Below are 27,906 nucleotides of genomic sequence, written 5' to 3'. Positions count from 1 at the left end.
GGTCCAGGGTGACACGTAACATGTCACACTGTGAATATTCTCAGGGTTCAGGGTGACAGGCCGCATGACACACTGTGAATAATCTCAGGGTTCAGGTTGACAGGCAACACGTCACACTGTGAATAATCTCAGGGTTCAGGGTGACAGGCAACACGTCACACTGTGAATAATCTCAGGGTTCAGGGTGACAGGCCACACATCACACTGTGAATAATCTCAGGGTTCAGGGTGACAGGCAACACATCACACTGTGAATAATCTCAGGGTTCAGGGTGACAGGCAACAGATCACACTGTGAATAATCTCAGGGTTCAGGGTGAGAGGCAACACGTCACACTGTGAATAATCTCAGGGTTCAGGGTGACAGGCAACATGTCACACTGTGAATAATCTCAGGGTTCAGTGTGATAGGCAACATGTCACTGTGAATAATCTCATGGTTCAGGGTGACAGACAGCAGATCACACTGTGAATAATCTCAGGGTGAGAGGCAACACGTCACACTGAATAATCTCAGGGTTCAATGTGATAGGCAACATGTCACTGTGAATAATCTCAGGGTTCAGGCAGACAGGCCACACGTCACACTGTGAATAATCTCAGGGTTCAGGGTGACAGGCAACACGTCACACTGAATAATCTCAGGTTTCAGGGTGACAGGCAACACAACACACTGTGAATAATCTCAGGGTTCAGGGTGACAGGCCACAAATCACACTGTGAATAATCTCAGGGTTCAGGGTGACAGGCCATTTGTCACACTGTGAATAATCTCAGGGTTCAGGGTGACAGATAGCATGACACACTGTGAATAATCTCAGGGTTCAGGGTGACAGGCAACACATCACAATGTGAATAATCTCAGGGTTCAGGGTGACAGGCAACACATCACACTGTGAATAATCTCAGGGTTCAGGGTGACAGGCAACACATCACACTGTGAATAATCTCAGGGTCAGGGTGACAGGCAACACATCACACTGTGAATAATCTCAGGTTCAGGGTGACAGGCAACACATCACACTGTGAATAATCTCAGGGTTCAGGGTGACAGGCCACACATCACACTGTGAATAATCTCAGGGTTCAGGATGACGGCCACACATCACAATGTGAATAATCTCATGGTTCAGGGTGACAGGCAGCAGGTCACACTGTGAATAATCTCAGGGTTCAGGGTGATAGGCAACACATCACACTGTGAATAATCTCAGGGTTCAGGGTGACATTCAACACATCACACTGTGAATAATCTCAGTGTTCAGGGTGACAGGCCACGCATCACACTGTGAATAATCTCAGTGTTCAGTGTGATAGGCAACATGTCACTTTGAATAATCTCAGGGTTCAGGGTGACAGGCCAGTCTGTCACACTGTGAATAATCTCAGGGTTCAGGGTGACAGGCAACACTTCACACTGGAATAATCTCAGGGTTCAGTGTGATAGACAACATGTCACACTTGAATAATCTCAGGGTTCAGGCTAACAGCCACACGTCACACTGTGAATAATCTCATGGTCCAGGGTGACACGTAACATGTCACACTGTGAATATTCTCAGGGTTCAGGGGACAGGCCAGCACATCACAATGTGAATAATCTCAGGGTTCAGGGTGACAGGCAGCCCATCACACTGTGAATAATCTCAGGGTTCAGGGTGACAGGCAACCAGTCACACTGTGAATAATCTCAGTTCAGGTGACAGCACACATCACACTGTAATAATCTCAGGGTTCAGGGTAACAGGCCACACGTCACACTGTGATAATCTCATGGTTCAGGTGACAGGCCACACTCACACTGTGAATAATCTCAGGGTTCAGGGTGACAGGCCACACTTCACACTTTGAATAATATCATGGTTCAGGTGACAGGCCACACTTCACACTGTGAATAATCTCAGGGTTCAGGGTGACAGGCAACATGTCACACTGTGAATAATCTCAGGGTTCAGGGTGACAGGCAACACATCACACTGTGAATAATCTCAGGTTTCAGGGTGACAGGCATCACATCACACTGTGAATAATCTCAGGGTTCAGGGTGACAGGCAACACGTCACACTGTGAATAATCTCAGGGTTCAGGGTGACAGGCCACACCTCACACTGTGAATAATCTCAGGGTTCAGGGTGACAGGCAAAACATCACACTGTGAATAATCTCAGGGTTCAGGGTGACAGGCCACACGTCACACTGTGAATAATCTCAGGGTTCAGGGTGACAGGCACACATCACACTGTGAATAATCTCAGGTTCAGGGTGACAGGCCACATGACACACTGTGAATAATCTCAGGGTTCAGGGTGACAGGCAACACGTCACACTGTGAATAATCTCAGGGTTCAGGGTGACACGCCATATGTCACACTGAATAATCTCAGGGTGACAGGCCACATGTCACACTGTGAATAATCTCATGATTCAGGGTGACAGGCAACATGTCACACTGTGAATATTCTCAGGTTTCAGGGTGACAGGCCACACGTCACACTGTGAATAATCTCAGGGTTCAAGGCAACAGGCAACACGTCACACTGTGAATAATCTCAGGGTTCAGGGTGACAGGCCACACATCACACTGTGAATATTCTCAGGGTTCAGGGCTAACAGGCAACACGTCACACTGTGAATAATCTCAGGGTTCAGGGTGACAGGCAACACGTCACAATGTGAATAGTCTCAGGTTTCAGGCTGGCAGGCCACACATCACACTGTGAATAATCTCAGGGTTCAGGATGACAGGCCACACATCACAATGTGAATAATCTCATGGTTCAGGGTGACAGGCAGCATGTCACACTGTGAATTATCTCAGGGTTCAGGGTGACAGGCAACACATCACACTGTGAATAATCTCAGGTTTCAGGGGGACAGGACAACACATCACACTGTGAATAATCTCAGGTTCAGGGTGACAGGCAACACGTCACACTGTGAATAATCTCAGGGTTCAGGGTGACAGGCAACACTGTCACACTGTGAATAATCTCAGGGTTCAGGTGATAGGACACACGATGACACTGTGAATAATCTCAGGGTCAGGGCTGAATAGGCCAACACGTCGCACTGTGAATAATCTCAGGTTCCAGGGTGACAGGTAGCATGTCACACTGTGAATAATCTCAGGGTTCAGGTTGACAGGCCACACGTCACAATGTGAATAATCTCATGGTTCAGAGTGACAGGCAGCATGTCACACTGTGAATAATCTCAGGTTTCAGGGTGACAGGCCACACGTCACACTGTGAATAATCTCAGGGTTCAGGGTGACAGGCAACATGTCACACTGTGAATAATCTCAGGGTTCAGTGTGATAGACAACATGTCACTGTGAATAATCTCAGGGTTCAGGGAGACAGGCCACACGTCACACTGTGAATAATCTCAGGGTTCAGGGTGACAGGCAACATGTCACACTGTGAATAATCTCAGGGTTCAGGGTGACAGGCAACACGTCACACTGTGAATAATCTCAGGGTTCAGGGTGACAGGCCACTCATCACAATGTGAATAATCTCAGGGTTCAGGCAGACAGGCCACACGTCACACTGTGAATAATCTCAGGGTTCAGGATGACAGGCCACACATCACAATGTGAATAATCTCATGGTTCAGGGTGACAGGCAGCATGTCACACTGTGAATAATCTCAGGGTTCAGGGTGACAGGCAACACATCACACTGTGAATAATCTCAGGGTTCAGGGTGACAGGCAACACATTACACTGTGAATAATCTCAGGGTTCAGGGTGACAGGCAACACATCACACTGTGAATAATCTCAGGGTTCAGGGTGACAGGCCACACGTCACACTGTGAATAATCTCAGGGTTCAGGGTGACAGGCACACATCACACTGTGAATAATCTCAGGGTTCAGGGTGACAGGCCACACGTCACAATGTGAATAATATCATGGTCAGGGTGACAGGCCATGTCACACTGTGAATAATCTCAGGGTCAGGGTGACAGGCAACATGCACACTGTGAATAATCTCAGGGTTCAGGGCTGACAGGCCACAACGATCACATTGTGAATAATCTCAGGGTTCAGGGTGACAGGACATATCGTCACATGGAATAATCTCAGGGTTCAGGGTGACAGGCCACACGACACACTGTGAATAATCTCAGAGTTTCAGGGTGACAGGCCACACGTCACACAGTGAATAATCTGAGGGTTCAAGGCAACAGGCAACATGTCACACTGTGAATAATCTCAGGGTTCAGGGTGACAGGCACACATTACACTGTGAAAATCTCAGGGTTCAGGGTGACAGGCCACACCTCACACTGTGAATAATCTCAGGGTTCAGGGTGACAGGCAACACATCACACTGTGAATAATCTCAGGGTTCAGGGTGACAGACAACACATTACACTGTGAATAATCTCAGGGTTCAGGGTGACAGGCCACACTCACATTGTGAATAATCTCATGGTCCAGGGTGACACGCAACACGTCACACTGTGAATAATTCTCAGGGTTCAGGCTGACAGCCACACATCACACTGGAATAATCTCAGGGTTCAGGGTGACAGGCCACACACACATTGTGAATAATCTCATGGTCCAGGGTGACACGCAACCTGTCACACTGTGAATAATCTCAGGTTCAGGTGACAGGCACACGTCACACTGTGAATAATCTCAGGGTTCAGGTGACAGGCAACAAGTCACACTGTGAATAATCTCAGGGTTCAGTGAGAAGCAACATGTCACACGTGAATAATCACAGGGTTCAGGTGACAGGCAACACATCACACTGTGAATAATCTCAGGGTTCAGGGTGACAGGCCAACATCACACTTTGAATAATCTCAGGGTTCAGGGTGACAGGCCACACTTCACACTGTGAATAATCTCAGGGTTCAGGGTGACAGGCCGCACGTCACACTGTGAATAATCTCAGGGTTCAGGGTGACAGGCAACACGTCACACTGTGAATAATCTCAGGGTTCAGGGTGACAGGCAACACGTCACACTGTGAATAATCTCAGGGTTCAGGGTGACAGGCCACACATCACACTGTGAATAATCTCAGGGTTCAGGGTGACAGGCCACACGTCACACTGTGAATAATCTCAGGGTTCAGGGTGAATGCCAACATCACACTGTGAATAATCTCAGGGTTCAGGGTGACAGGCAACACAGTCACACTGTGAATAATCTCAGGGTTCAGGGTGACAGGCAACACGTCACACTGTGAATAATCTCAGGTTCAGGGTGACAGGCCAACATGTCACTGTGAATAATCTCAGGGTTCAGGCTGACAGGCCACACGTCACACTGTGAATAATCTCAGGGTTCAGGGTGACAGGCAACAAGTCACACTGTGAATAATCTCAGGGTTCAGGGTGACAGGCCACACATCACACTGTGAATAATCTCAGGGTTCAGGGTGACAGGCACACATCACACTGTGAATAATCTCAGGGTTCAGGGTGACAGGCAACACAGTCACACTGTGAATAATCTCAGGTTCAGGGTGACAGGCAACACTGTCACACTGTGAATAATCTCAGGGTTCAGGTGACAGGCCACACGTCACACTGTGAATAATCTCAGGGTTCAGGAGGCAGGCCACACGTCACACTGTGAATAATCTCAGGGTTCAGGGTGACAGGCCACACATCTCACTGTGAATAATCTCAGGGTTCAGGGTAACAGGCCACACGTCGCACGGTGAATAATCTCATGGTCCAGGGTGCCACGCAACATATCACACTGTGAATAATCTCAGGGTTCAGGCTGGCAGGCCACACATCACACTGTGAATAATCTCAGGGTTCAGGATGACAGGCCACACATCACAATGTGAATAATCTCATGGTTCAGGGTGACAGGCATACTTCACACTGTGAATAATCTCAGGGTTCAGGGTGACAGGCAACACATCACACTGTGAATAATCTCAGGGTTCAGTGTGACAGTCAACACATCACACTGTGAATAATCTCAGGGTTCAGGGTGACAGGCCACACGTCACACTGTGATTAATCACAGCGTTCAGTGTGATAGACAACATGTCACACTGAATAATCTCAGGGTTCAGGCTGACAGGCCACACGTCACACTGTGAATAATCTCAGGTTCAGGGTGACAGGCCAACACGTCACACTGTGAATAATCTCAGGGTTCAGGTGACAGACAACATGTCACACGTGAATAATCTCAGGGTTCAGGCTACAGGCCACACGTCGCACTGTGAATAATCTCAGGTTCAGGGGTGACAGGCAACATGTCACACTGTGAATATTCTCAGGGTTCAGGGTGACAGGCCACATGACACAGTGAATAATCTCAGGGTTCAGGGTGACAGGCCACACGTCACACTGTGAAGAATCTCAGGGTTCAGGCTGGCAGGCACACAGTCACACTGTGAATAATCTCAGGGTTCAGGGTGACAGGCCACACGTCACACTGTGAATAATCTCAGGGTTCAGGGTGACAGGCAACACGTCACACTGTGAATAATCTCAGGGTTCAGGGTGACAGGCCACACATCACACAGTGAATAATCTCAGGGTTCAGGGTGACAGGCCACACGTCACACTGTGAATAATCTCAGGGTTCAGGCTGGCAGGCCACACATCACACTGTGAATAATCTCAGGGTTCAGGGTGACAGGCCACACATCACACTGTGAATAATCTCAGGGTTCAGGGTGACAGGCCACACATCACACTGTGAATAATCTCAGGGTTCAGGGTGACAGGCAACACGTCACACTGTGAATAATCTCAGGGTTCAGGGTGACAGGCCACACATCACACTGTGAATAATCTCAGGGTTCAGGGTGACAGGCAACATGTCACACTGTGAATAATCTCAGGGTTCAGGGTGACAGGCAACACGTCACACTGTGAATAATCTCAGGGTTCAGGGTGACAGGCCACACGTCACACTGTGAATAATCTCAGGGTTCAGGGTGACAGGCAACACGTCACACTGTGAATAATCTCAGGGTTCAGGGTGACAGGCCACACATCACACTGTGAATAATCTCAGGTTTCAGGGTGACAGGCAACACGTCACACTGTGAATAATCTCAGGGTTCAGGGTGACAGGCAACACATCACACTGTGAATAATCTCAGGTTCAGGGTGACAGGCAACACATCACACTGTGAATAATCTCAGGGTTCAGGGTGACAGGCCACACATCACACTGTGAATAATCTCAGGGTTCAGGGTGACAGGCAACACGTCACACTGTGAATAATCTCAGGGTTCAGGGTGACAGGCACACATTCACACTGTGAATAATCTCAGGGTCAGGGTGACAGGCAACACGTCACACTGTGAATAATCTCAGGGTTCAGGGTGACAGGCCACATGTCACACTGTGAATAATCTCAGGGTTCAGGCTGACAGGCCACACGTCACACTGTGAATAATCTCAGGGTTCAGGGTGACAGGCAACATGTCACACTGTGAATAATCTCAGGGTTCAGGGTGACAGGCCACACATCACACTGTGAATAATCTCAGGGTTCAGGGTGACAGGCAACATGTCACACTGTGAATAATCTCAGGGTTCAGGGTGACAGGCAACACATCACACTGTGAATAATCTCAGGGTTCAGGGTGACAGGCCACAAGTCACACTGTGAATAATCTCAGGGTTCAGGGTGACAGGCCACACATCACACTGTGAATAATCTCAGGGTTCAGGGTGACAGGCAACACATCACACTGTGAATAATCTCAGGGTTCAGGGTGACAGGCAACACTTCACACTGTGAATAATCTCAGGGTTCAGGGTGACAGGCAACATGTCACACTGTGAATAATCTCATGGTTCAGGGTGACAGGCAACATGTCACACTGTGAATAATCTCAGGGTTCAGGGTGACAGGCAACACGTCACACTGTGAATAATCTCAGGTTCAGGGTGACAGGCCACACATCACACTGTGAATAATCTCAGGGTTCAGGGTGACAGGCAACACGTCACACTGTGAATAATCTCAGGGTTCAGGGTGACAGGCAACACATCACACTGTGAATAATCTCAGGGTTCAGGGTGACAGGCCTTAAAGTCACACTGTGAATAATCTCAGGGTTCAGGGTGATAGGCAACATGTCACACTGTGAATAATCTCAGGGTTCAGGGTGACAGGCCACATGACACACTGTGAATAATCTCAGGGTTCAGGGTGACAGGCAAGACATCACACTGTGAATAATCTCAGGGTTCAGGGTGACACGCCATATGTCACACTGAATAATCTCAGGTTTCAGGGTGACAGGCCACACATCACACTGTGAATAATCTCATGGTTCAGGGTGACACGTAAAATGTCACACTGTGAATAATCTCAGGTTTCAGGGTGACAGGCCACACATCACACTGTGAATAATCTCAGGGTTCAGGGTGACAGGCAACATGTCACACTGTGAATAATCTCAGGGTTCAGGGTGACAGGCACACATCACACTGTGAATAATCTCAGGTTCAGGGTGACAGGCAACACGTCACACTGTGAATAATCTCAGGGTTCAGGGTGACAGGCAACACTGTCACACTGTGAATAATCTCAGGGTTCAGGGTGACAGGCCACACATCACACTGTGAATAATCTCAGGGTTCAGGGTGACAGGCAACATGTCACACTGTGAATAATCTCAGGGTTCAGGGTGACAGGCCACACATCACACTGTGAATAATCTCAGGGTTCAGGGTGACAGGCAACACGTCACACTGTGAATAATCTCAGGGTTCAGGGTGACAGGCAACACGTCACAATGTGAATAATCTCAGGGTTCAGGGTGACAGGCCACACGTCACACTGTGAATAATCTCAGGGTTCAGGGTGACAGGCACACAGTCACACTGTGAATAATCTCAGGGTTTCAGGGTGACAGGCCACACATCACACTGTGAATAATCTCAGGGTTCAGGGTGACAGGCAACATGTCACACTGTGAATAATCTCAGGTTCAGGGTGACAGGCAACACAGTCACACTGTGAATAATCTCAGGGTTCAGGGTGACAGGCCACACATCACACTGTGAATAATCTCAGGGTTCAGGGTGACAGGCAACACGTCACACTGTGAATAATCTCAGGGTTCAGGGTGACAGGCAACACTTCACACTGTGAATAATCTCAGGGTTCAGGGTGACAGGCAACACATCACACTGTGAATAATCTCAGGGTTCAGGGTGACAGGCAACACGTCACACTGTGAATAATCTCAGGGTTCAGGGTGACAGGCAACACGTCACACTGTGAATAATCTCAGGGTTCAGGGTGACAGGCCACAAATCACACTGTGAATAATCTCAGGGTTCAGGGTGACAGGCCACACATCACACTGTGAATAATCTCAGGGTTCAGGGTGACAGGCAACAAGTCACACTGTGAATAATCTCAGGGTTCAGGGTGACAGGCCACACGTCACACTGTGAATAATCTCAGGGTTCAGGGTGACAGGCCACATGTCACACTGTGAATAATCTCAGGGTTCAGGGTGACAGGCAACACGTCACACTGTGAATAATCTCAGGGTTCAGGGTGACAGGCCACACATCACACTGTGAATAATCTCAGGGTTCAGGGTGACAGGCCATTCGTCACACTGTGAATAATCTCAGGGTTCAGGGTGACAGGCAACACGTCACACTGTGAATAATCTCAGGGTTCAGGGTGATAGGCAACATGTCACTGTGAATAATCTCAGGGTTCAGGGTGACAGGCCACACATCACACTGTGAATAATCTCAGGGTTCAGGGTGACAGGCCACACATCACACTGTGAATAATCTCAGGGTTCAGGGTGACAGGCAACATGTCACACTGTGAATAATCTCAGGGTGACAGGCAACACGTCACACTGTGAATAATCTCAGGGTTCAGGGTGACAGGCCACATGTCACACTGTGAATATCTCAGGGTTCAGGGTGACAGGCCACACGTCACAATGTGAATAATCTCAGGGTTCAGGGGGACAGGCAACACGTCACCCTGTGAATAATCTCAGGGGTTCAGGTGACAGGCAAACATCACAATGTGAATAATCTCAGGGTTCAGGGTGACAGGCAAACGTCACAATGTGAATAATCTCAGGTTCAGGGGTGACAGGCACACAGTCACACTGTGAATAATCTCAGGTTTCAGGGTGACAGGCAACACATCACACTGTGAATAATCTCAGGGTTCTGGGTGACAGGCACATCCACACTGTGAATAATCTCAGGGTTCAGTGTGACAGGCAACATGTCCACTGTGAATAATCTCAGGGTTCAGGGTGACAGGCCAACACATCACACTGTGATAATCTCAGGGTTCAGGGTGACAGCCACACCTCACACTGTGAATAATCTCAGGGTTCAGGGTGACAGGAAACACGTCACACTGTGAATAATCTCAGTGTTCAGGGTGACAGGCCACACGTCACACTGTGAATAATCTCAGGGTTCAGGGTGACAGGCACACATGCACACTGTGAATAATCTCAGGGTTCAGGGTGACAGGCAACACAGTCACACTGTGAATAATCTCAGGGTTCAGGGTGACAGGCAACACATCACACTGTGAATAATCTCAGGGTTCAGGGTGACAGGCAACACATCACACTGTGAATAATCTCAGGGTTCAGGGTGACAGGCAACACATCACACTGTGAATAATCTCAGGGTTCAGGGTGACAGGCAACACGTCACACTGTGAATAATCTCAGGGTTCAGGGTGACAGGCCACACGTCACACTGTGAATAATCTCAGGGTTCAGGGTGACAGGCAACATGTCACACTGTGAATAATCTCAGGGTTCAGGGTGACAGGCAACACGTCACACTGTGAATAATCTCAGGGTTCAGGGTGACAGGCAACAAGTCACACTGTGAATAATCTCAGGGTTCAGGGTGACAGGCCACCAGTCACCTGTGAATAATCTCAGGGTTCAGGGTGACAGGCCACACGTCACAATGTGAATAATCTCAGGGTTCAGGGTGACAGGCAACACGTCACACTGTGAATAATCTCAGGGTTCAGGGTGACAGGCCACACATCACACTGTGAATAATCTCAGGGTTCAGGATGACAGGCCACACATCACAATGTGAATAATCTCATGGTTCAGGGTGACAGGCAGCATGTCACACTGTGAATAATCTCAGGGTTCAGGGTGACAGGCAACACATCACACTGTGAATAATCTCAGGTTTCAGGGTGACAGGCATCACATCACACTGTGAATAATCTCAGGGTTCAGGGTGACAGGCAACACGTCACACTGTGAATAATCTCAGGGTTCAGGGTGACAGGCACACATTCACACTGTGAATAATCTCAGGTTCAGGTGACAGGCCACACGTCACACTGTGAATAATCTCAGGGTTCAGGGTGACAGGCAACACGTCACACTGTGAATAATCTCAGGTTTCAGGGTGACAGGCCACACATCACACTGTGAATAATCTCAGGGTTCAGGGTGACAGGCCAAACGTCACACTGTGAATACTCTCAGGGTGACAGGCAACATGTCACACTGTGAATAATCTCAGGGTTCAGGGTGACAGGCCACACGTCACACTGTGAATAATCTCAGGGTTCAGGGTGACAGGCAACAGATCACACTGTGAATAATCTCAGGGTTCAGGGTGACAGGCCACACGTCACACTGTGAATAATCTCAGGGTTCAGGGTGACAGGCAACATGTCACTGTGAATAATCTCAGGGTTCAGGGTGACACGTAACATGTCACACTGTGAATATTCTCAGGGTTCAGGGTGACAGGCCACATGTCACACTGTGAATAATCTCAGGGTTCAGGGTGACAAGCCACACATCACACTGTGAATAATCTCAGGGTTCAGGGTGACAGGCAACATGTCACACTGTGAATAATCTCAGGGTGACAGGCAACACGTCACACTGTGAATATTCTCAGGTTTCAGGGTGACAGGCAACACGTCACACTCTGAATAATCTCAGGGTTCAGGGTGACAGGCACAAATCATCCTGAATAATATCAGGGTTCAGGGTGACAGGCCATTCGTCACACTGTGAATAATCTCAGGGTTCAGTGTGAAAGGCAACACGTCACAATGTAAATAATCTCAGGGTTCAGGGTGACAGGCCACACATCACACTGTGAATAATCTCAGGGTTCAGGGTGACAGGCCACACATCACACTGTGAATAATCTCAGGGTTCAGGGTGACAGGCAACATGTCACACTGTGAATAATCTCAGGGTTCAGGGTGACAGGCAACACATCACACTGTGAATAATCTCAGGGTTCAGGGTGACAGGCAACACATCACACTGTGAATAATCTCAGGGTTCAGGGTGACAGGCAACACGTCACACTGTGAATAATCTCAGGGTTCAGGGTGACAGGCCACATGTCACACTGTGAATAATCTCAGGGTTCAGGGTGACACGCAACTTGTCACACTGAATATTCTCAGGGTTTAGGGTGACAGGCAACATGTCACACTGTGAATATTCTCAGGTTTCAGGGTGACAGGCCACACGTCACACTGTGAATAATCTCAGGGTTCAGGCAGACAGGCCACACGTCACACTGTGAATAATCTCAGGGTTCAGGGTGACAGGCAACATTCACACTGTGAATAATCTCAGGGTTCAGGGTACAGGCAAACAGTCACACTGTGAATAATCTCAGGTTTCAGGGTGACAGGCACACGTCACACTGTGAATAGATCTCAGGTTTCAGGGGGGACAGGCCACACATCACACTGTGAATAATCTCAGGGTTCAGGGTGACAGGCCACACATCACACTGTGAATAATCTCAGGGTTCAGGGTGACAGGCAGCAAGTCACACTGTGAATAATCTCAGGGTTCAGGGTGACAGGCCACACATCACACTGTGAATATTCTCAGGGTTCAGGGTGACAGGCAACACGTCACACTGTGAATAATCTCAGGGTTCAGGGTGACAGGCCAAAAAATCACACTGAATAATCTCAGGGTTCAGGGTGACATGACATTCGTCACACTGTGAATAATCTCAGGGTTCAGGGTGACAGGCAACACGTCACACTGTGAATAATCTCAGGGTTCAGGGTGGCAGGCCACACATCACACTGTGAATAATCTCAGGGTTCAGGGTGACAGGCCACACATCACACTGTGAATAATCTCAGGGTTCAGGGTGATAGACAACATGTCACTGTGAATAATCTCAGGGTCAGGTGACAGGCAACACATCACACTGTGAATAATCTCAGGTTCAGGGTGACAGGCAACACATCACACTGTGAATAATCTCAGGGTTCAGGGTGACAGGCAACACGTCACACTGTGAATAATCTCAGGGTTCAGGGTGACAGGCACAACATCACACTGTGAATAATCTCAGGGTTCAGGGTGACAGGCCACACGTCACACTGTGAATAATCTCAGGGTTCAGGTGACAGGCAACATGTCACACTGTGAATATTCTCAGGGTTCAGGGTGACAGGCCACATGACACAGTGAATAATCTCAGGGTTCAGGGTGACAGGCCACACGTCACACTGTGAATAATATCAGGGTTCAGGGTGACAGGCAACACGTCACACTGTGAATAATCTCAGGGTTCAGGGTGACAGGCAACACTTCACACTGTGAATAATCTCAGGGTTCAGGTGACAGGCACACATCACAATGTGAATAATCTCAGGGTTCAGGGTGACAGGCACACGTCACACTGTGAATAATCTCAGGGTTCAGGGTGACAGACAACACATTACACTGTGAATAATCTCAGGGTTCAGGGTGACAGGCCACACCTCACACTGTGAATAATCTCAGGGTTCAGGGTGACAGACAACACATTACACTGTGAATAATCTCAGGGTTCAGGGTGACAGGCCACACTCACACTGTGAATAATCTCAGGGTTCAGGTGACAGGACACACGTCACACTGTGAATAATCTCAGGGTTCAAGGCGACAGGCCAAACGTCACACTGTGAATAATCTCAGGGTTCAGGTGACAGGCCACACGTCACACTGTGAATAATCTCAGGGTTCAGGGTGACAGGCAAAATGTCACACTGTGAATAATCGCAGGGTGACAGGCAACAAGTCACACTGTGAATAATCTCAGGGTTCAGAGTGATAGGCAACATGTCACTGTGAATAATCTCAGGGTTCAGGCAGACAGGCCACACTTCACACTGTGAATATTCTCAGGGTCCAGGGTGACAGGCACACATGTCACACTGTGAATAATCTCAGGGTTCAGGGTGACAGGCCACACGTCACAATGTGAATAATCTCAGGTTCAGGCTGACAGGCCACACATCACACTGTGATAATCTCATGGTTCAGGGTGACAGGTCAACATGTCACACTGTGAATAATCTCAGGGTTCAGGGTGAAGAGGCAACACGTCACACTGGAATAATCTCAGGGTTCAGGGTGACAGGCCACAAATCACACTGTGAATAATCTCAGGGTTCAGGGTGACAGGCCATTCGTCACACTGTGAATAATCTCAGGGTTCAGGGTGACAGGCAACAGATCACACTGTGAATAATCTCAGGGCGTGAGGCAACACGTCACACTGAATAATCTCAGGCTTCAGTGTTATAGGCAAAATGTCACTGTGAATAATCTCAGGGTTCAGGGTGACAGGCCACACGTCACACTGTGAATAATCTCAGGGTTCAGGGTGACAGGCAACACGTCACACTGTGAATAATCTCAGGGTTCAGGGTGACAGGCCACACGTCACACTGTGAATAATCTCAGGGTTCAGGGTGACAGGCAACATGTCACACTGTGAATAATCTCAGGGTTCAGGGTGACAGGCAACATGTCACACTGTGAATAATCTCAGGGTTCAGGGTGACAGGCCACACGTCACACTGTGAATAATCTCATGGTTCAGGGTGACACAACATGTCACACTGTGAATAATCTCAGGGTTTCATGTGAGGCAACAAGTCACACTGTGAATAATCTCAGGGTTCAAGGCGACAGGCCAAACGTCACACTGTGAATACTCTCAGGGTGACAGGCCACATGACACACTGTGAATAATCTCAGGGTTCAGGGTAATAGGACACACTGTCACAATGTGAATAATCTCAGGGTCAGGGGGGACAGGCCACACGTCGCACTGTGAATAATCTCATGGTTCAGGGTGACACGCAACTTGTCACACTGAATATTCTCAGGGTTTAGGGTGACAGGCAACATGCACACTGTGAATATTCTGAGGGTTCAGGGTGACAGGGCACACGTCACACTGTGAATAATCTCAGGTTTCAGGGTGACAGGCCACACGTCACACTGTGAATAATCTCAGGGTTCAGGTGACTAGGCAACACAGTCACACTGTGAATAATCTCAGGGTTCAGGCTACAGGCCACACATCAGCACTGGTGAATAATCTCAGGGTTTCAGGGTAACAGGCCAACACGTCACACTGTGGAATAATCTCAGGGTTCAGGGTGACAGTCAACACGTCACAATGTGAATAATCTCAGGTTTCAGGGCTGACAGGCCACACATCACACTGTGAATAATCTCAGGGTTCAGGATGACAGGCCACACAGTCACAATGTGAATAATCTCATGGTTCAGGTGACAGGGCAGCAGGTCACACTGTGAATAATCTCAGGGTTCAGGGTGCCAGACAACACATTACACTGTGAATAATCTCAGGGTTCAGGGTGACAGGACACACATTCACACTGTGGAATAATCTCAGGGTTCAGGGTGACAGGCAACACATCACACTGTGAATAATCTCAGGATTCAGGGTGACAGGCAACACGTCACACTGTGAATAATCTCAGGGTTCAGTGTGATAGACAACATGTCACTGTGAATAATCTCAGGGTTCAGGCGAATAGGCCACACACACATTGTGAATAATCTCATGGTCCAGGGTGACACGCAACATGTCACACTGTGAATAATCTCAGGGTTCAGGCAGACAGGCCACACGTCACACTGTGAATAATCTCAGGGTTCAGGGTGACAGGCAACATGTCACACTGTGAATAATCTCAGGGTTCAGTGTGACCGGCCACACATCACACTGTGAATAATCTCAGGGTTCAGGATGACAGGCCACACATAGCACTCTGATTAATCTCATGGTACAGGGTGACACACAACATGCACACTGTGAATATTCTGAGGGTTCAGGGTGACAGGCCACATGACACACTGTGAATAATCTCAGGGTTCAGGGTGACAGGCCACACATCACACTGTGAATAATCTCAGGGTTCAGGGTGACAGGCCACATGTCACACTGTGAATAATCTCAGGGTTCAGGGTGACAGGCAACACGTCACACTGTGAATAATCTCAGGGTTCAGGGTGACAGGCCACACATCACACTGTGAATAATCTCAGGGTTCAGGGTGACAGGCCATTTGTCACACCGTGAATAATCTAGGGTTCAGGTGACAGGCCACATGTCACACTGTGATTAATCTCAGGTTTCAGGGTGACAGGCAACAGTCACACTGTGAATAATCTCAGGGTTCAGGGTGCCAGCAACACGTCACACTGTGAATAATCTCCGGGTTCAGGCTGACAGGCCAACATCACACTGTGAATATCTCATGGTCAGGGTGACAGGCAGCATGTCACACTGTGAATAATCTCAGGGTTCAGGGTGACAGGCAACACATCACACTGTAAATAATCTCAGGGTTCAGGGTGACAGGCCACATGTCACACTGATTAAATCCTCAGGGTTCAGGGCTGACAGGCCACACAGTCACACTGTGAATAATCTCATGGTTCAGGTGACAGGCCACACGTCACACTGTGATATAATCTCAGGGTTCAGGGTGACAGGCAACACTTCACACTGTGAATATCTCAGGGTTCAGGGTGACAGGCCAACACATGACACACTGTGCATAATCTCAGGGTTCAGGGTGACAGGCACAACCTCACAATGTGAATAATCTCATGGTTCAGGGTGACAGGCAACATGTCACACTGTGAATAATCTCAGGGTTCAGGGTGACAGGCCACACATCACACTGTGAATAATCTCAGGGTTCAGGGTGACAGGCCACACATCACAATGTGAATAAACTCAGGGTTCAGGGTGACAGGCAACATGTCACACTGTGAATAATCTCAGGGTTCAGGGTGACAGGCCACACATCACACTGAATAATCTCAGGGTTCAGGGTGACAGGCACATGTCACACTGTGAATAATCTGAGGGTTCAAGGCAACAGGCAACACGTCACACTGTGAATAATCTCAGGGTTCAGGGTGACAGGCCACACATCACACTGTGAATAATCTCAGGGTTCAGCGTGACAGGCAACATATCACACTGTGAATAATCTCAGGGTTCAGGGTGACAGGCAACATGTCACACTGTGAATAATCTCAGGGTTCAGGGTGACAGGCAACACATCACACTGTGAATAATCTCAGGGTTCAGGGTGACAGGCCACACATCACACTGTGAATAATCTCAGGGTTCAGGGTGACAGGCCACACATCACACTGTGAATAATCTCAGGGTTCAGGGTGACAGGCCATAAGTCACACTGTGAATAATCTCAGGGTTCAGGGTGACAGGCAACACTTCACACTGTGAATAATCTCAGGGTTCAGGGTGACAGGCCACACATCACACTGTGAATAATCTCAGGGTTCAGGGTGACAGGCCACACATCACACTGTGAATAATCTCAGGGTTCAGGGTGACAGGCAACATGTCACACTGTGAATAATCTCAGGGTTCAGGTGACAGGCCACACATCACACTGTGAATAATCTCAGGGTTCAAGTTGACAGGCCACACGTCACACTGTGAATAATCTCAGGGTTCAGGGTGACAGGCAACATGTCACACTGTGAATAATCTCAGGGTTCAGGGTGACAGGCCACACGTCACACTGTGAATAATCTCAGGGTTCAGGGTGACAGGCCACACGTCACAATGTGAATATTCTCAGGTTTCAGGCTGGCAGGCCACACATCACACTGTGAATAATCTCAGGGTTCAGGGCGACATGGCACACGTCACAACGTGAATAATCTCAGGGATCAGGCGAACAGGCAACACATCACACTGTGAATAATCTCAGGTTTCAGGGTGAACGGCATCACATCACACTGTGAATAATCTCAGGGTTCAGGGTGACAGACAACACATTACACTGTGAATAATCTCAGGGTTCAGGGTGACAGGCAACACATCACACTGGGAATAATCTCAGGTTCAGGGTGACAGGCAAACACGTCACACTGTGAATAATCTCAGGGTCAGGGTGATAGACAAACATGTCACTGTGAATAATCTCAGGGTTCAGGCTAATAGGCCACACGTAGCACTGTGAATAATCTCATGGTCCAGGGTGACACGCAACATGTCACACTGTGAATAATCTCAGGGTTCAGGGTGACAGGCAACATGTCGCACTGTGAATAATCTCAGGGTTCAGGGTGACAGGCCACACGTCACACTGTGAATAATCTCAGGGTTCAGGGTGACAGGCAACACATCACAATGTGAATAATCTCAGGGTTCAGGGTGACAGGCCACACATCACACTGTGAATAATCTCAGGGTTCAGGGTGACAGGCATCACGTCACACTGTGAATAATCTCAGGCTTCAGGGTGACAGGCCACACATCACACTGTGAATAATCTCAGGGTTCAGGGTGACAGGCACACATCACACTGTGAATAATCTCAGGGTTCAGGTGACAGGCAACATGTCACACTGTGAATAATCTCAGGGTTCAGGGTGACAGCAACATGTCACACTGTGAATAATCTCAGGGTTCAGGGCTAACAGGGCCACATGTCACTGTGAATAATCTCAGGGTTCAGGGTGACACGGCAACATGTCAGCACTGTGAATAATCTCAGGGTTCAGGGTGACAGGCAACATATCACACTGTGAATAATCTCAGGGTTCAGGGTGACAGGCCACACGTCACACTGTGAATATTCTCAGGGTTCAGGGTGACAGGCCACATGTCACACTGTGAATAATCTCAGGGTTCAGGGTGACAGGCAACACATCACACTGTGAATAATCTCAGGGTTCAGGGTGACAGGCCACACATCACACTGTGAATAATCTCAGGGTTCAGGGTGACAGGCAACACATTACACTGTGAATAATCTCAGGGTTCAGGGTGACAGGCAACACATCACACTGTGAATAATCTCAGGGTTCAGGGTGACAGGCAACACGTCACACTGTGAATAATCTCAGGGTTCAGGGTGACAGGCAACACATCACACTGTGAATAATCTCAGGGTTCAGGGTGACAGGCCACACATCACACTGTGAATAATCTCAGGGTTCAGGGTGACAGGCAACATGTCACACTGTGAATAATCTCAGGGTTCAGGGTGACAGGCCACACATCACACTCTGAATAATCTCAGGGTTCAGGGTGACAGGAAACACATCACACTGTGAATAATCTCAGGCTTCAGTGTGATAGGCCACATGTCACACTGTGAATAATCTCAGGGTTCAGGGTGACAGGCAACATGTCACACTGTGAATAATTTCAGGTTCAGGGTGACAGGCCACACATCACACTGTGAATAATCTCAGGGTTCAGGGTGACAGGCAACATGTCACACTGTGAATAATCTCAGGGTTCAGGGTGACAGGCAACACGTCACACTGTGAATAATCTCAGGGTTCAGGGTGACAGGCACACATCACACTGTGAATAATCTCAGGGTTCAGGGTGACAGGCAACACGTCACCTGTGAATAATCTCAGGGTTCAGGGCTGACAGGCCACACATCACACTGTGAATAATCTCAGGGTTCAGGTGACAGGCAACACGTCACACTGTGAATAATCTCAGGGTTCAGGGTGACAGGCACACATCACACTGTGAATAATCTCAGGGTTCAGGGTGACAGGCAACACGTCACACTGTGAATAATCTCAGGGTTCAGGGTGACAGGCACACAAGTCACACTGTGAATAATCTCAGGGTTCAGTGTGACTAGGCAACATGACACTGTGAATAATATCAGGGTTCAGGCTGACAGGCACACGTCACACTGTGAATAATCTCAGGGTTCAGGGTGACAGGCAACACAGTCACACTGTGAATATCTCAAGGGTTCAGGGTGACAGGCAACATGACACACTGTGAATAATCTCAGGGTTCAGGCAGACAGGCCAAACGTCACACTGTGAATAAACTCAGGGTTCAGGTGACAGGCAACAAGTCACACTGTGAATAATCTCAGGGTTCAGGGTGACAGGCCACAGGTACACTGTGAATAATCTCAGGGTTCAGGCTGACAGGCACACATCACACTGTGAATAATCTCAGGGTTCAGGTGACAGGCAACACGTCACACTGTGAATAATCTCAGGGTTCAGGGTGACAGGCAACAATCACACTGTGGAATAATCTCAGGTTTCAGGCTGACAGGCACACATCACACTGTGAATAATCTCAGGGTTCAGGGTGACAGGCCACACGTCACACTGTGAATAATCTCAGGGTTCAGGGTGACAGGCAACACGTCACCTGTGAATAATCTCAGGGTTCAGGGTGACAGGCCACACATCACACTGTGAATAATCTCAGGGTTCAGGGTGACAGGCGAACACGTCACACTGTGAATAATCTCAGGGTTCAGGTGACAGGCCACACCTCACACTGTGAATAATCTCAGGGTTCAGGGTGACAGGCAACACATCACACTGTGAATAATCTCAGGGTTCAGGGTGACAGACAACATGTCACACTGTGAATAATCTCAGGGTTCAGGCTAACAGGCCACACGTCGCACTGTGAATAATCTCATGGTCCGGGTGACACGTAACATGTTACACTGTGAATAATCTCAGGGTTCAGGGTGACAGGCCACACATCACACTGTGAATAATCTCAGGGTCAGGGTGACAGGCCACACGTCACACTGTGAATGATCTCAGGGTTCAGGGTGACAGGCCACATGACACACTGTGAATAATCTCATGGTTCAGGGTGACAGGCAAGACGTCACACTGTGAATAATCTCAGGGTTCAGGGTGACAGGCCACACATCACACTGTGAATTATCTCAGGGTTCAGGGTGACAGGCCATCTGTCACAATGTGAATAATCTCAGGGTTCAGTGTGAGAGGCATCACGTCACACTGAATAATCTCAGGGTTCAGTGTGATAGGCAACATGTCACTGTGAATATTCTCAGGGTTCAGGGTGACAGGCCACACATCACACTGTGAATAATCTCAGGGTTCAGGGTGACAGGCCACACATCACACTGTGAATATTCTCAGTGTTCAGGGTGACAGGCAACATGTCACACTGTGAATAATCTCAATGTGACAGGCAAAATGTCACACTGTGAATAATCTCAGGGTTCATGGTGACAGGCCACAAATCACACTATGAATAATCTCAGGGTTCAGGGTGACAGGCCATTTGTCACACTGTGAATAATCTCAGGGTTCAGGGTGACAGGCAACAAGTCACAATGTGAATAATCTCAGGGTTCAGGGTGACAGGCCACACATCACACTGTGAATAATCTCAGGGTTCAGGATGACAGGCCACACATCACAATGTGAATAATCTCATGGTTCAGGGTGACAGGCAACATGTCACACTGTGAATAATCTCAGGGTTCAGGGTGACAGGCAACAGATCACACTGTGAATAATCTCAGGGTTCAGGGTGACAGGCAACACGTCACACTGTGAATAATCTCAGGGTTCAGGGTGACAGGCAACACGTCACACTGTGAATAATCTCAGGGTTCAGGGTGACAGGCCACACGTCACACTGTGAATAATCTCAGGGTTCAGGGTGACAGGCAACACGTCACACTGTGAATAATCTCAGGGTTCAGGCAGACAGGCCACACGTCACACTGTGAATAATCTCAGGGTTCAGGGTGACAGGCAACATGTCACACTGTGAATAATCTCAGGGTTCAGTGTGATAGACAACATGTCACACTGTGAATAATCTCATGGTTCAGGGTGACAGACAACACAGTCACACTGTGAATAATCTCAGGGTTCAGGGTGACAGGCCACACATCACACTGTGAATAATCTCATGGTCCAGGGTGACACGCAACATGTCACACTGTGAATAATCTCAGGGTTCATGGTGACAGGCAACTAAGTCACACTTGAATAATCTCAGGGTTCAGGGTGACAGGCAACACGTCACACTGTGAATAATCTCAGGGTTCAGGGTGACAGGCAACAGATCACAATGTGAATAATCTCAGGGTTCAGTGTGACAGGCCACACATCACACTGTGAATAATCTCAGGGTTCAGGGTGACAGGCCACACATCACACTGTGAATAATCTCATGGTTCAGGGTGACATGCCACACGTCACAATGTGAATAATCTCAGGGTTCAGGGTGACAGGCAACAGATCACACTGTGAATAATCTCAGGGTGAGAGGCAACACGTCACACTGAATAATCTCAGGGTTCAGTGTTATAGGCAACATGTCACTGTGAATAATCTCAGGGTTCAGGCAGACAGGCCACACGTCACACTGTGAATAATCTCAGGGTTCAGGGTGATAGGCGACACGTCACCGTGAATAATCTCAGGGTTCAGGCAGACAGGCCACACGTCACACTGTGAATAATCTCAGGGTTCAGGGTGACAGGCAACATGTCACACTGTGAATAATCTCAGGGTTCAGTGTGATAGACAACATGTCACACTGTGAATAATCTCAGGGTTCAGGCTAACAGGCCACACGGAGCACTGTGAATAATTTCATGGTCCAGGGTGAGACACAACATGTCACACTGTGATTATTCTCAGGGTTCAGGGTGACAGGCCACATGACACAATGTGAATAATCTCAGGGTTCAGGGTGACAGGCCACACGTCACACTGTGAATGATCTCAGGGTTCAGGGTGACAGGCCACATGTCACACTGTGAATAATCTCATGGTTCAGGGTGACAGGCAAGACGTCACACTGTGAATAATCTCAGGGTTCAGGGTGACAGGCCACACATCACACTGTGAATTATCTCAGGGTTCAGGGTGACAGGCCACAATCACAATGTGAATAATCTCAGGGTTCAGCGGTGACAGGCCACACGTCACACTGTGAATAATCTCAGGGTTCAGGGTGACAGGCACACATCACACTGTGAATAATCTCAGGGTTCAGGGTGACAGGGCCACACATCACACTCTGAATATCTCAAGGTTCAGGGTGACTGGCCACACATCACACTGTGAATAATCCTCAGGGTTCAGGGTGACAGGCAACACGTCACACTGTGATAATCTCAGTCTTCAGGGTGCCGAGGCCACACAGTCACCACTGAATAATCTCAGGTTCGTGCTTACTAGCCACACTTCGTCACTTGTGTATAATCTCAGGGTTCAGGGTGACAGGCCACTCATCACAATGTGCATAATCTCAGGGGTTCAGGGTGACAGCAACATGCCTCACACGTGAATTCTCAGGGTTCAGTGTGATAGCACACATCACACTGTGAATAATCTCAGGGTTCAGGGTGACAGGCACACATCACACTGTGAATAATCTCAGGGTTCAGGGTGACAGGCAACATGTCACACTGTGAATAATCTCAGGGTTCAGGGTGACAGGCAACACGTCACACTGTGAATATTCTCAGGTTTCAGGGTGACAGGCAACACGTCACACTGAATAATCTCAGGGTTCAGGTGACAGGCAACATGTCACTGTGAATATTCTCAGGTTTCAGGGTGACAGGACACACGTCACACTGTGAATAATCTCAGGGTTCAAGGCGACAGGCAACACGTCACACTGTGAATAATCTCAGGGTTCAGGAGGCAGGCCACACGTCACACTGTGAATATTCTCAGGGTTCAGGGTAACAGGCAACACGTCACACTGTGAATAATCTCAGGGTTCAGGGTGACAGGCCACATGACACAGTGAATAATCTCAGGGTTCAGGGTGACAGGCCACACGTCACACTGTGAATAATCTCATGGTTCAGGGTGACAGCACTACATCACACTGTGAATAATCTCAGGGTTCAGGGTGACAGGCAACACGACACAATGTGAATAATCTCAGGGTTCAGGGTGTGCTTAGGCACAACATGCTCACTGTGAATAATCATCAGGGTCAGGGTGACAGGCGCACATGTCACACTGTGAATTATCTCAGGGTCAGGGTGACAGGCAACACGTCACACTGTGAATAATCGCAGGGTTCAGGCGACCAGGCCACATGTCAGCACTGTGAATTATCGCAGGGTTCAGGTGACTGGACCCATCATGTCACAACTGTGAATAATCTCAGGGTTCAGTGTGAGAGGCATCACGTCCACACCTGATAATCTCAGGTTCAGTGGAGAGGCAACATGTCCCTGTGAATATTCTCAGGGTTCAGGTGAACAGGCACACATCACACCTGGAATAATCTCAGGGTTCAGGGTGACAGGCCACACATCACACTGTGAATCAAAGCTCAGGGTTCAGTGTGACTGACAACACATCACACTGTGAATAATCTCAGGGTTCAGGGTGACAGGCACACATCACACTGTGAATAATCTCAGGGTTCAGGGTGACAGGCAACAGTCACACTGTGAATAATCTCAGGGTTCAGGGTGACAGGCAACATGTCACACTGTGAATAATCTCAGGGTTCAGGGTGACAGGCCACACGTCACACTGTGAATAATCTCAGGGTTCAGGGTGAAAGGCAACATGTCACACTGTGAATAATCTCAGGGTCCAGTGTGATAGACAACATGTCACTGTGAATAATCTCAGGGTTCAGGCTAACAGGTCACACATAGCACTGTGAATAATCTCAGGTTCCAGGGTGACAGGCAACACATCACACTGTGAATATTCTCAGGGTTCAGGGTGACAGGCCACACGTCACACTGTGAATAATCTCAGGGTTCAGGGTGACAGGCAACATCACACTGTGAATAATCTCAGGGTTCAGGCGTGACAGGCACAAGTCACACTGTGAATAATCTCAGGGTTCAGGGTGACAGGCCACAAATCACACTGTGAATAATCTCAGGTGTTCAGGGTGACAGGCACATGTCACACTGTGAATAATCTCAGGTTCAGGGTGACAGGCAACACGTCACAATGTGAATAATCTCAGGGTTCAGGGTGACAGGCCACACATCACACTGTGAATAATCTCAGGGTTCAGGGAGGACGGGAACACATTTCAATGTGAATAATCTCATGGTTCAGGGTGACAGGCAAATGTCACACTGTGAATAATCTCAGGGTTCAGGGTGACAGGCAACACATCACACTGTGAATAATATCAGGGTTCAGGGTGACAGGCAACACATCACACTGTGAATAATCTCAGGGTTCAGGGTGACAGGCCACACGTCACACTGTGAATAATCTCAGGGTTCAGTGTGAAAGGCCATTCGTCACACTGTGAATAATCTCAGGGTTCAGGGTGACAGGCAACACTACACAATGTGAATAATCTCAGGGTTCAGTCTGGCAGGCCACACATCACACTGTGAATAATCTCAGGGTTCAGGATGACAGGCCACACATCACAATGTGAATAATCACATGGTTCAGGGTGACTGGCAGCATGTCACACTGTGAATAATCTCAGGGTTCAGGGTGACAGGCAACACATCACACTGTGAATAATCTCAGGGTTCAGGGTGACAGGCAACACGTCACACTGTGAATAATCTCAGGGTTCAGTGTGATAGGCAACATGTCACTGTGAATAATCTCAGGGTTCAGGCAGACGGGCCACACGTCACACAGTGAATAATCTCAGTGTACAGGGTGACAGGCAACACGTCACACTGTGAATAATCTCAGGGTTCAGTGTGATAGGCAACATGTCACCGTGAATTAACTCAGGGTTCAGGCAGACAGGCCACACGTCACACTGTGAATAATCTCAGGGTTCAGGGTGACAGGCAGCACGTCACACTGAATAATCACAGGGTTCAGTGTGATAGACAACATGTCACACTGAATAATCTCAGGGTTCAGGCTAACAGGCCACACGTCGCACTGTGAATAATCTCATGGTCCGGGTGACAGGCAGCATGTCACACTGTGAATAATCTCAGGGTTCAGGGTGACAGGCAACACGTCACACTGTGAATAATCTCAGGGTTCAGCGTGACAGGCAACACGTCACACTGTGAATAATCTCAGGGTCAGGGTGACAGGCCACACGTCACACTGTGAATAATCTCAGGGTTCAGGGTGACAGGCCACTATTCACACTGTGAATAATCTCAGGTTTCAGGGTGACAGGCCACACTGTCACACTGTGAATAATCTCAGGGTTCAGGCGTGACCGGCAACACATCACAACTGTGAATAATCTCAGGGTTCAGGGTGACATGCCATATGTCACACTGAATAATCTCAGGTTTCAGGTGTGACAGACAACATCACACTGTGAATAATCTCAGGGTTCAGGGTGACAGGCAACAACGTCACACTGTGAATAATCTCAGGGTTCAGGTGTGATAGGCGACACGTCACTGTGAATAATCTCAGGGTTAAAGCAGACAGGCCACACGTCACACTGTGAATAATCTCAGGGTTCAGGGTGACAGGCAACATGTCACACTGTGAATAATCTCAGGGTTCAGGTGACAGGACAACATGTCACACTGTGAATAATCTCAGGGTTCAGGCTAACAGGCCATCCGGAGCACTGTGAATAATTTCATGGTCCAGGGTGACAGCAACATGTCACACTGTGATTATTCTCAGGGTTCAGGGTGACAGGCAACATGTCACAATGTGAATAATCTCAGGGTTCAGGGTGACAGGCCACACGTCACACTGTGAATAATCTCAGGGTGACAGGCCACATGTCACACTGTGAATAATCTCAGGGTTCAGGGTGACAGGCAAGACGTCACACTGTGAATAATCTCAGGGTTCAGGGTGACAGGCAAGACGTCACACTGTGAATAATCTCAGGGTTCAGGGTGACAGGCCATCTGTCACAATGTGAATAATCTCAGGGTTCAGTGTGAGAGGCATCACGTCACACTGAATAATCTCAGGGTTCAGTGTGATAGGCAACATGTCACTGTGAATATTCTCAGGGTTCAGGGTGACAGGCCACACATCACACTGTGAATAATCTCAGGGTTCAGGGTGACAGGCCACACATCACACTGTGAATAAGCTCAGGGTTCAGGGTGACAGGCAACACGTCACACTGTGAATAATCTCAGGTTTCAGGGTGCCAGGCCACACATCACACTGTGAATAATCTCAGGGTTCTGGCTGATAGGCCACACATCACACTGTGAATAATCTCAGGGTTCAGGGTGACAGGCCATTTGTCACACTGTGAATAATCTCAGGGTTCAGGGTGACAGGCAACACATCACACTGTGAATAATCTCAGGGTTCAGGGTGAGAGGCAACACGTCACACTGAATAATCTCAGGGTTCAGTCTGATAGGCAACACGTCACTGTGAATAATCTCAGGGTACATGCAGACAGGCCACATGTCACACTGTGATTAATCTCAGGGTTCAGGGTGACAGGGAACACGTCACACTGAATAATCACAGGGTTCAGTGTGATAGACAACATGTCACACTGAATAATCTCAGGGTTCAGGCAGACAGGCCACACGTCACACTGTGATTAATCTCAGGGTTCAGGGTGACAGGCAACACGTCACACTGAATAATCACAGGGTTCAGTGTGATAGACAACATGTAACACTGAATAATCTCAGGGTTCAGGCTAACAGGCCACAAGTCGCAACGAGAATAATCTCAATGTCCAGGGTGACACTTAACATGTCACACTGTGAATATTCTCAGGGTTCAGGGTGACAGGCCACACATCACACTGTGAATAATCTCAGGGTTTCAGGGTGACAGGCCACACATCACACTGTGAATATTCTCAGGGTTCAGGGTGACAGGCAACATGTCACACTGTGAATAATCTC

This window comes from Carcharodon carcharias, chromosome 30 (assembly GCF_017639515.1).
Source record: "Carcharodon carcharias isolate sCarCar2 chromosome 30, sCarCar2.pri, whole genome shotgun sequence".
NCBI classification, from domain to species: domain Eukaryota; kingdom Metazoa; phylum Chordata; class Chondrichthyes; order Lamniformes; family Lamnidae; genus Carcharodon; species Carcharodon carcharias.
This window is presented reverse-complemented; position numbering follows the sequence as displayed.